The sequence below is a fragment of the Mytilus californianus genome, unplaced genomic scaffold (genome assembly GCF_021869535.1).
Source record: "Mytilus californianus isolate M0D057914Y unplaced genomic scaffold, xbMytCali1.0.p SCAF_2, whole genome shotgun sequence".
In the NCBI taxonomy this organism is placed as follows: Eukaryota; Metazoa; Mollusca; class Bivalvia; order Mytilida; family Mytilidae; genus Mytilus; species Mytilus californianus.
In genome coordinates this window covers 136,261,766-136,272,455 of record NW_026262668.1, presented here as the reverse complement: position 1 = coordinate 136,272,455, position 10,690 = coordinate 136,261,766, and the positions used below count along the sequence as shown (strand labels likewise).

General features: G+C 31.1%; 1 long non-coding RNA gene across 2 annotated transcripts; it reads right to left on the bottom strand.

Moving 5' to 3' along the window:
* On the bottom strand, positions 1-10,397 carry LOC127731145 (uncharacterized). 2 transcript variants are annotated; one of them, XR_007995512.1, is made up of 4 exons: positions 10,240-10,397; positions 2,461-2,505; positions 1,874-1,952; positions 1-920 (listed from the first exon to the last, which is right to left on the bottom strand). It is a non-coding gene; the product is annotated as an uncharacterized LOC127731145 (long non-coding RNA). The 2 variants fall into 2 exon arrangements; XR_007995513.1 differs by lacking the exon at positions 10,240-10,397 and adding an exon at positions 10,211-10,239.
* Between the last annotated feature and the right edge of the window lie 293 nt (positions 10,398-10,690).

Below are 10,690 nucleotides of genomic sequence, written 5' to 3'. Positions count from 1 at the left end.
CAATATTTTTGGCTTTCCAATTATATTTTACAACATTTAAAATACAATAAAATCAAATCAAACATGAATAAAGAGTCTATAACCTAATACAGGTTGGTTGGTCATGCAATCTAAACAATGCCATATACAAAGATATAAAAAGACAAATAAAAGATTCACAAATATTTATTTTTTAAATTTATCCCCTGGTTGTATTTCAGCATTTCCTGTCACATGAAAAATCAATTTTGTATCAATTACATAAATATCTAAGAAATTTGTGCTGTTCAAAATCAATAGAGATATGGATTATTAAGATGTTCTAATTACAACAAACTTTTTAGCTTAAATACATCACTGAAAATGTATGCATATAAAAACAAGAATGTGTCCATAGTACATAGATGCCTCACTCGCACTATCATTTTCTATGTGGACCGTGAAATTGGGGTCAAAACTCTAATTTGGCATTAAAATTAGGAAGATTATATCATAGGGAACATGTGTACTAAGTAACAAGTTGATTGGACTTCAACTTCATCAAAATCTACCTTGACCAAAAACTTTCACCTGAAGCGGGACAGACGGACAAACGAACAGACTAGAAAATGTAATGCCCCTCTACTAATGTAGGTGGGGCATAAAAAAGAATATTTCTTTTTTACATGAATTGTCTCTTTAATTTTCTATTATACTACATGTCATTCATGTGTTGTTGTATTGACACATTAAAAGTGTGACCACCTGCCACACGCTGAACACCTTATTCTCCATGACAATTGTACCAGCTAATGGCATCCCACTATGTCATACATTTCTCTTGTCAGCCATTGGCAGTCTTTTAGCAACTTGCATTGTTCTGTTCTAAACACCCTGAAGAATAGCCTGAGGATGTTCAAACCTGGATGTGCTGGGCTGATGTATTTTAAGCCCTACACATTCTGTAAAAAAATTAGAACACATATAAAATCTAGGAGAAAAAATGTATAGTTACACATAAAAAGTTGTCATCGATCTTCTTTCAGTACAAAGGTAGCTTAATTAAATAATGTGTCCTTTGAAACACATTGACTAAAATTAAAAACACTTATCTCAAAAAGCTATTATAGTGCATACTGGTACATGACCAGACATGAATACATGTAAAGTTATCCATTCTTTTAATACTAATTCTAAAAGGTAATCAACTTATCAATTTTTATCTGTTCTTTAATTGATTTTGTTATATATAAATTAAAACATAACTAAATATGTATTTTTATACAGTTGTGAACACTTCAGGAACTACATATTGTTTGATACTTAAGTTTTGGAATTGCAAAGTGTCATGGTTTTCTTAGACTGGTAATTGCATCTTCATATTAAATCCACTGGAGGTAAACTGATTGATATTTCAGTCTTGAAAACCTGTTTTTTTTTAAATTTTTTTAATTGGTTTTGAATAATGGGGCTTTGTATTGATTTGATGAGTCAAGCCTTTTTCAACTGGTTTTACAGTTAGTTCTCAATTTGTGCTGTAACACCACTTTCTCTGGTTAATGGAAGGTTGAGCCCTCATTAACATGGTTAACCCGTACTCATTTAGTAAGTTATTATCCTAAGACATTTTGTCATGTTACTAGCTTTCATAGCTTAATTTCTAGTATAGTTTTTGTTCATTGTTACAGAACCATATGATGACATTTACTTGCTTAGATATGTGGTATCTGATGGACAGTTGCCTCAGCTAAAAAAAACTCAATATATGTTTTTTTTGCTCGATATATTATGGTTTGTTTGTTTTTCAACATGTACTTTGGATCCTTAATGGTTTATGATCATTTAATGCCACAACTGTATTTCCTAATCAATATAGTATACTCATGAATAGATATTGTACCATTTGTGTGCTTACTTCAAAACTCAATGGACTTGGTTTCTTTGTTCAATATAATTGACACCAGGGTCTCACCATTTTCCAACATTTTATTCACCTGGAAGTAAAAAGGAATGTTCCAAAAAGACTTGGACAGAACAAGTGTTCAGAGTACCTAGAAAACATAGGTAAAAATCTATTTCTTCTCTGTGATTATTTTTGGTCAATGTAAACTTTTAAAAAGAACAATTTGATCAAAATTATCAGTTTAGATGTATAACAAATTTAACGAAAATGCCACGCATAAGATATTTTGACCTATATCAAATTTTGAGGATTGTGGCTTCATAATTATTTGTGGAATACACATTTTTGTCGATTTCTTGGGCATGGATAAACCGCTATTACAAATTTAAATACATTGTATTTAATAAAGAAGCCATTCTGTATTAGCTTGAATGCAGCCTTTTGCAAAACCATGAATCCAAATATCCATCAAAGTATGATTTTCAATCAACGAAAAACAAAATTGATCCAAATTAATGGATGTAGCTGCGTATATAAATCTAAAGTATCAAAGGTAGAACTCCTAGTAGAAATTGTTGGGTTATTTAAATTTAACTAACCAGCTTCTTCGCCTTTTCCTAATCTTCCTTGTTGTTTTCTTGGTCCTATAAATAAATATAGTAAATTATTTATCAAACTAGAACAGCTATTACATGTATTATGCACTACCATTTATTTTTATGAATCATTATTACCAAAAAAAATAAAGAAACTTAGGCCTGCACAAGTAAAGTGGGAAACAAGATGTATATGTTGTGCTGGCTGTATGTTCTATACCCCCTCTAAATCATGTGTGATTTAACATTCCTCACATCTCAGGCTTGACTAAATTTAAATCTATTGATTTGGTTGATTTTTGCAGCATTGAACTACTTCAAGGCAGACAATTTTTGTTGGTCGAGGGAGCCAGAATGCCAGAAGAAATTGGAATGCTATTATATTTATATAAAGTTTACCAATAATGCTTGTGGTACTAAGCCATTGTATAGTGTCCCCCAAAGAGTGAATGTCATGCTTGAGCAATAGATCTTACATTCAGGCTATATGTATTGTCTATGGTTCTCAGGTACAGGTTGTGTATTTTCTATAGTTCATTGGTACATGCAATTTGTATTGTCTTATTTTTTTGTCTGTGGTTCTTGGGTAGAGTCTATATGAATTGTTAGTGGTTCTTGGATATATTCTATATGTATTGTTTAGGGTTCTTAGATATAGTCTATATGTATTGTCTATGGTTCTTAGATATATTCTATATGGATTGTCTATGTTTCTTAGGTTCAGTCTATATGTATTGTCTTTGGTTCTTAGATATATTCTATATGTATTGTCTATGGTTCTTAGATATAGTCTATATGGATTGTGTATGCTTCTTAGATATATTCTATATGGATTGTCTATGGTGCTTAGATATATTCTATATGAAGTGTCTATGGTTCTTAGATTTAGTCTATATTTATTGTTTATGGTTTTTAGATATAGTCTTATATGTATTGTCTATGTTTCTTAGATATATTCTATCTGTACTGTCTATGGTTCTTAGATATATAGTCTATATGTATTGTCTATGCTTCTTAGATATATTCTATATGTACTGTCTATGGTTCTTAGATATATAGTCTATATGTATTGTCTATGGTTCTTAGATATAGGCTATATGTATTGTCTATGGTTCTTAGGTTAAGTCTATATGTATTGTCTATGGTTCTAAAATATATGGTACATATATTGTCTATGGTTCTTAGATATAGTCTTATATGTATTGTCTATGGTTCTTAGATATATTCTATATGTACTGTCTATGGTTCTTAGATATATAGTCTATATGTATTGTCTATGGTTCTTAGATATATAGTCTATATGTATTGTTTATGCTTCTTAGATATATTCTATATGGATTGTCTATGTTTCTTATGTTCAGTCTGTATTTATTGTCTTTGTTTCTTAAATATATTATACATGAATTGTCTATGGTTCTTTGATAGAGGCTATATGTATTGTCTATGGTTCTTAGATATAGGTTATATGTAGTGTATATGGTTCTAAGATATAGTCTATATTTATTGTCTATGGTTCTTAGATTTAGTCTATATTTATTGTCTATGGTTTTTAGATATAGTCTTATATGTATTGTCTATGGTTCTTAGATATATAGTCTATATTTATTGTCTATGGTTTTTAGATATAGTCTTATATGTATTGGTTATGGTTCTTAGATATATAGTCTATATGTTTTGTTTATGGTTCTTAGATATATTCTATATGGATTGTCTATGTTTCTTAGGTTCAGTCTATATTTATTGTCTTTGTTTCTTAAATATATTATACATGAATTGTCTATGGTTCTTGGATATAGGCTATATGTATTGTCTATGGTTCTTAGATATAGGTTATATGTATTGTCTATATGGTTCTGAGATATAGTCTATATTTATTGTCTATGGTTCTTAGATTTAGTCTATATTTATTGTCTATGGTTTTTAGATATAGTCTTATATGTATTGTCTATGGTTCTTAGATATATAGTCTATATTTATTGTCTATGGTTTTTAGATATAGTCTTATATGTATTGGTTATGGTTCTTAGATATATAGTCTATATGTATTGTTTATGGTTCTTAGATATATTCTATATGGATTGTCTATGTTTCTTAGGTTCAGTCTATATTTATTGTCTTTGTTTCTTAAATATATTATACATGAATTGTCTATGGTTCTTGGATATAGGCTATATGTATTGTCTATGGTTCTTAGATATAGGTTATATGTATTGTCTATATGGTTCTGAGATATAGTCTATATTTATTGTCTATGGTTTTTAGATTTAGTCTATATGAATTGTCTATAGCTTTTAGATAAAGTCTATATGTATTGTCTATGGCTCTTAGATATAGTCTTTATGGATTGTCTATGGCTCTTAGATATGGTCTATATGTATTATCTATGGCTCTTAGATATAGTCTTTATGGATTGTCTTTGGCTCTTAGATATTTTCTTTATGTATTGTCTATGGTTCTTAGATATATTATATATGGATTGCATATGGTTCTTAGGTTCAGTCTATTTGTATTGTCTTTGGTTCTTAGATATAATTTATATGTATTGTCTATGGTTCTTAGATATATTCTATATGGATTGTCTATGGTGCTTAGATATATTTTATATGAAGTGTCTATGGTTCTTAGATATAGGCTATATGTATTGTATTTGGTTCTTAAGATATTGTCTATATGTATTGTCTATAGTTCTTAGGTTCAGTCTATATGAATTGTCTATGGTTCTTAGATATAGGCCATATGATTTGTCTATGGTTCTTAGGTTCAGACTATATATATATATTGCCTATGGTTCTTAGGTTCAGTCTTTATGTATTGTCTATGGTTCTTAGATATAGTCTATATGTATTGCCTATGGTTCTTAGGTTCAGTCCATATGTATTGTCTATGGTTCTTAGGTTAAGTCTATATGTATTGTCTATGGTTCTAAAATATATGCTACATATATTGTCTATGGTTCTTAGAGAAAGGCTATATGTTTTGTCTATATGGTTCTTAGGTTCAGTCTATATGTATAGTATATAGTTGTTAGATAAAGGCGTTATATATTGTCTATAATTCTTAGATATCAGCTTCATATGTTGTCTATGGTCTTTAGGTACAGTCAATATGTATTTTCTATGGTTCTTATGTTAAGTCTATATGTATTGTCTATGGTTCTTAGGTTAAGTCTATATGTATTGTCTATGGTTCTAAAGTATATGCTACATATATTGTCTATGGTTCTTAGATATAGGCTATATGTATTGTCTATGGTTCTTATGTTCAGTCTATATACTTAGGTTCAGTCTATATGTATTATCTATGGTTCTTAGGTTAAAATTGAGAATGGAAATGGGGAATGTGTCAAAGAGACAGCAACCTGACCATAGAACAGACAACAGCAGAAGGTCACCAACAGGTCTTCAATGCAGCGAGAAATTTCCTCACCCGGAGGCGTCCTTCAGCTGGCCCCTAAACAAATATATATACTAGTTCAGTGATAATGAACGCCATACTAAACTCCAAATTGTACACAAGAAACTAAAATTAAAAATAATACAAGACTAACAAAGGCTAGAGGCTCCTGACTTGGGACAGGCGCAAAAATGCGGCGGGGTTAAACATGTTTATGAGATCTCAACCCTCATGTATAAGTCTTTTTTTCTTGTCTATGGTTCTAAAATATATGCTACATATATTGTCTATGGTTCTTAGATATAGGCTATATGTATTGTCTATGGTTCTTATGTTCAGTCTATATATATATATTGTCCATGGTTCTTAGATATAGGCTATATGTATTGTCTATGGTTCTTAGGTTCAGTCTATATATATATTGTCTATGGTTCTTAGGTTCAGTCTATATGTATTGTCTATGGTTCTTAGGTTCAGTCTATATGAATTGTCTATGGTTCTTAGGTTCAGTCTATATGTATTGTCTATGGTTCTTAGATATAGGCCATATGTATTGTCTATGGTTCTTAGGTTCAGTCTAAATATATATTGTCTATGGTTCTTAGGTTCAGTCTATATGTATTGTCTATGGTTCTTAGGTACAGTCCATATGTATTGTCTATGGTTCTTATGTTCAGTCTATATGTATTGTCTATGGTTCTCAGATAAAGGCTTCATGTATGGTCTATGGTTCTTAGGTTTAGTTTATATGAATTATCTATGGTTCTTAGAGAAAGGCTATATGTTTTGTCTATATGGTTCCTAGGTTCAGTCTATATGTATAGTATATAGTTGTTAGATAAAGGCGTTATATATGTAACACTCAGAAACGTGTCCTTCCGCCCAAACGTGTCCGATTCCCCCAAACGTGTCCACATAACGTCACTGAACTGCAAAACATGTCTAGTTGTAAAAGGGCGCCAAAGCGTGTCATTTGTACAAACGCCCAAACGTGTCCATTTTTTTTTATTAAACACCCAAACGTGTCCATATCAAGCTTAATTGTTTTCTTTTACTGGAACTATCGTGTCCATATTATAAATACGTAGATTATTTGGTTATTGCTTTTTCATTAACGTATAATCATTTTACTATTTCATTAAAAAATAGAAATACATTACTTAAGGTCTTTTTTAAACTGGCAGTCTAACCTGGGTAAAAGTGGGGGCGTCAGTTTCGGCTACGTTGGATCCAGGCTCAGTTAAATTGTAGATATTAAATTAGATACCTCTATGTCCCATTCTCTGTGCATTAAAACCTTTGTAGCATTTCACTCTTTCATGGTGCCATCAGTTGTATATTGGAAGGCAACGTTTTTTTTTTTAAATTTCCGCAACTTTTATTTAAAACGGCCTCTATTACATAACAGAGAATGAAGTAGTTTCTTACTGAAGTCATTAAAAAAATGGTCTTTACTCGCTCTTAATTTTTTTAGATTAAAATCCCAACTAGTGTTAATCCCGAATAACCGTAAAAATTTAGGCCCAATCCTAAATTTCCGGTATGATGATAGAACTTATCTACAGTATTTATTGTTAACATGATGTCGTTCAAATAATGCATGACATATTTGGCACTGGACGTTATGTCTCTTGTTCGTGTGTCTTTAGTGATGCTCGAAACCTACAATTTATTAAAAAAAAAACTGATAACCATGCAGTTTATAATTTGAAGAGCTTTTAAAATATCAGAACTGTTGAAAAAATGGAAGTCAATTCTGCTGATGTGCAATATTCGGATTAATATAAAAGGCATCATCGGAGTTTATTAGTAAAAAATAATTTACATAGTAAATGATTATTTCAACTGTACTAGAATTATTTGTATGTTCGCTCTAAATGAGCATGAAATACTTGCAACTGGACAAGTAATTTCAGTCAAAAGTGTGTTCATACCGGTATGTTACAGATTAAATTTGCAATTATGATAATCATTAACAACCGGTATTGAACAAACTAATGCTAATAAATGACCACTTAGTCAACTGTTTCCCCCATCATAGAATTGCCGTAAACGATATTGAATTCATTTAGGACATGCATGTATGTCGCTAAAAGACGTGAGATGTTCTGGCGTTAAACAGTGGGCACGTTTTGGAGAATAACAATTATCGGACACGTTTGGGGGTTTTGAAATCGGACACGTTTGTGCGATATCAACTTTTATGGACACGTTTGGGGGAAATAGACACGTTTGGGGGAATCGGACACGTTTGGGGGGATGGACACGTTTGGGAGTGTTACATATATTGTCTATAATTCTTAGATATCAGCTTGATATGTTGTCTATGGTCTTTAGGTACAGTCTATATGTATTTTCTATGGTTATTAGATATAGGCTTAATGTATTTTCTATGGTTCTTATGTTTAGTTTATATGTATCATATATGGTTCTTAGATATAGGGTACATGTATTGTTTATGGTTCTTAGATATATGCTTTATTAATTGTCTATATGGTTATAGGTTCAGGTTATAAGTTTTGTCTATATGGTTCTTAGCCTAATAGGTACAGTCTATATGACATGTATGTATTGTTGATATGGTTCTTAGGTACAGGTTTTATATATATATATTGTAATTCCAGTGCAGTAATCAAACTACTAACATGATTAACATGATCAAAGTGTAACCACATAATCATAAACATTAGGGGAGTATTCAAACTAATAAAATGATCAACCGATATAATAACATGATCATGAATTTTTAGGGCAGAAATCGAAACTATCGGCATGATTAAACCAGGTTATAAAGGACAATAATCAAACAATCGATTCGAAATGATGATGATTAAACCCTGTAATCACATGATCATCAAAGGCGGATTTAGAGGGGGCAGGGAGCTTCATATATGATAAATGTATAGACTTTTAAACATATTGCTCCAAACGTTGGTTTTCCATAGGGCCTCACCCCCTTTTTCAAAATCCTGGAATCATGGATCATGAATAATAAGGGCAATAATCAAATGATTAACATGATCAACGTGTGATATTACATTACCTAATCTATCATGAATATCAAGGGCAATAATCAAACCTTAAATTAGATAATTATGAATATGAAGGGCAATAATCAAAAATATGTAATCATATAATCATGAATAGTAAAGGCAATAATCAATAGATTATCATGTTTAACTGTTCAGTCATATGATTATGATTATTAAGGGTAATAATCAAATGATCGTCATGTTCGAAACTGTGTAATCAGATGATCATGAATATAAGGGCAATATTCAAACGATCATCATGTTCAAACTGTGTAATCAGATGATCATGAATATTCAGGGCAATAATCAAACGATCATCATGTTCAAACTGTGTAATTAAATAATCATGAATATTAAGGGCAATAATCTAACGATTATCATAGTCAAACTGCGTAATCAGATAATCATGAATATTAATGGTAATATTCAAACAATCATCATGGCCTAACTGTTCAATCATATGATCATTATTATCAGGGGCAAAAATCAATCAATCATCATGGCCTAACTGTTTAATCATATGATCATGATTATCAAGGGCAATAATCAGATGATCATCATGGCCTAACTGTGTAATCATATGGTTATATATATTAAGGGCAATAATCAAACAGTCATCATGGCCTAAATGTTAAATCATATGATCATGATTATCAAGGGCAATAATCAGACGATCATCTCGGCCTAACTGTGTAATCATATGATTGTGAATATTAAGGGCAATAATCAAACAATCATCATGGCCTAACTGTTTAATCATATGATCATGATTATCAAGGGCAATAATCAGACGACCATCATGGCCCAACTGAGTAATCATATGATTCTGAATATTAATGGCAATAATCAAACAATCATCATGGCCTAACTGTTTAATCATATGATCATGATTATCAAGGGCAATATTCAGACGATCATCACGGCCTAACTGTGTAATCATATGATTATGAACATAAAGGGCAATATTTAAACAATCATCATGGTCAATCTGTGGAATAATATGATTATGATGATTATGAATATTAAGAGCAATAATCAAACGATCAACATGATTTGAATGTGTGATCAACTTATCATGAATAACAATTTCTTCTAACTATCAACATAATCACACCGTGTAATCATATAATCATGAATATCAGGGGAAAACTCTTACTATCAACATGATCACACTACTCACTAGTTATAAGACTTATAGTGATTAACTTATACAGGGAATTTTATAAATCCTAGGTTGGACCAGAGCCTGATATTTTGGCCTAAATGTTTAAAGCAAAGGTATGTTTATTATTTTGTCGTAAACAGGGAATTTTTGTTTTCGTGTTTACCCTTTTCTGCATCTTTAGGACTCACTTACCCATCAGTTAACAGCAGTATAAATATAACGTGAAATCGAAACAGAAAGTACACTTCGGAAATTCTCTTTTTCGTAGAATAAATCCGAGTTACATTAAGAACCAATTGTATGATAGATAACAAAAATGAAAAATAAATAAGCCAATCAGAGCGTGGTCCATATCGTGGTTTTTAAATCGTAAAAACCACTACCATTATACCTCGTTTTTTTTGCGATGGAAAAGTGGGCGGAAAGCAACCACATTTCTGATGTCGATATTTTACCGACAAAACCGTTATTTATAGCTTTGTATTTAGCTTCTTTAGTGCAATTTTCTGCGACTTCTAGTCCTGTATGGGAAACATTTTATAGCATGAAGTCGGCTCACTCGATTATTGGTGCAGATTCTCAATTAGTGAAATGTGTTTTTGAAGGTGCTAAAAGGAAATTAGGCTCACAATTAAATCAGGAA